General features: G+C 33.3%; 1 long non-coding RNA gene across 1 annotated transcript; it reads right to left on the bottom strand.

Moving 5' to 3' along the window:
• Positions 1-773: 773 nt before the first annotated feature.
• LOC107908284 (uncharacterized) lies at positions 774-1,182 on the bottom strand. The gene is made up of 2 exons (XR_001686953.2): positions 1,128-1,182; positions 774-959 (listed from the first exon to the last, which is right to left on the bottom strand). It is a non-coding gene; the product is annotated as an uncharacterized lncRNA (long non-coding RNA).
• Between the last annotated feature and the right edge of the window lie 255 nt (positions 1,183-1,437).

Below are 1,437 nucleotides of genomic sequence, written 5' to 3'. Positions count from 1 at the left end.
AGACCTAATTAAACTTTTATTAATTTAAAATATTTTAAAAAATTGAAATAAATAAATCCAAAAAATATAAAACTTAATAAATACATTATTAGGCTTATAAATTATCAAATTTAAGCCTTAAAATTGAACTCAATATTATTTAAAAATTAAGTAAAGTTGAAAACTTGTTATTCCCACACTACACCAAAACAGGCTTTTAGCGGCGCTTTTTTAGGCTTTTAGCGGCGTTGCGCTTTAACAAGCGCAGCAAAAATCACCGCTATTGACTGCGCGCTAATATTTGCGGCGTTTTTATAAATAAACGCCACTATAGACCATAATCTTTAGCGGCGCTTTTCCAACAAACGCCGCTATAGAACAAGACCTTTAGCGGCGCTTTCTCAAAAACGCGGCTAAAGATCATGACCTTTAGCGGCGCTTTTATCACAAACGCTGCTATAGAACAAGACCTTTAGTGGCACTCCTCCCAAAAACGCCACTAAAGATCATGACTTTTAGCGGCGCTTTTTCCACAAACGTCGCTATAGAACAAGACCTTTAGTGACGCTTTTCTCACAAACGCCACTAAAGAACCTAACCTTTAGCGGCGCTTTTTCTACAAATGCCGCTATAGAACATGACCTTTAGCGGCGCTTTTCTCATAAACGCCGCTAAAGGTCATAAAAAATAAAAAAAAATAAAAATATTATAGAAACGTCACAAATCTAATTTAGAAATGTATAATTTAATTTAAAGATGTATTAAAATGGAAATTCTTAAATAAGACGTATAAGGAATCACAATCGAGGTACATTAATACCAATAGCATGATCAAAGAACTTAATCACGTAAAGAAAACACATGGTTAGACAGAACTTTTTACATTTTAATGCATCATAACCATAATTGGTACAATTTTCTACCCTAATTGCTGCACCAACTGCAGTTTCCAGTTGAAGAACCTTGATTCCATTGACCACCTGCAGCCAATTTTATAGTTTAGAAATCAGAAGTTTGGAATTATCTCCATCTTGAGTGCATCAGCTTCCACAATCCTCTTGATAGCATTCAGGTGACCCACTTGTAACATTGATTGTTAGTACTAAGCCAAATAGACAATTCTAACATGTTAAGGCAATATGACTTACAAATTGTTTGTATTGAAAATTTTAAATTTTTCTATAGACTTGAACTCATTGACCTGTTACAAAGAAAGAATCATGTCAGCCTCAACCATAAAGTTTAATTAATATTTTTAATGCCTTTATTTTCTTTTGGATCTTATTATTATTTTTGTGCTTTATCCCAGCTTTTTAGAGTTTTTTGCAAGCGACTTGAAAGAAGCACTCTTTTTTTTAATATCTTACATTAGTTAGTTGTAGGGATGACAAAAACCCCCAAATACGACGAGTTCCAAGCCAATCTGACCCAATAAGGTCAGTTTTTTTATTGAATTTA

This window comes from Gossypium hirsutum, chromosome D02 (assembly GCF_007990345.1).
Source record: "Gossypium hirsutum isolate 1008001.06 chromosome D02, Gossypium_hirsutum_v2.1, whole genome shotgun sequence".
Lineage (NCBI taxonomy): Eukaryota > Viridiplantae > Streptophyta > Magnoliopsida > Malvales > Malvaceae > Gossypium > Gossypium hirsutum.
The sequence above is the reverse complement of the archived record's forward strand: the minus strand, read 5'-3'. Positions and strand labels throughout refer to the sequence as shown.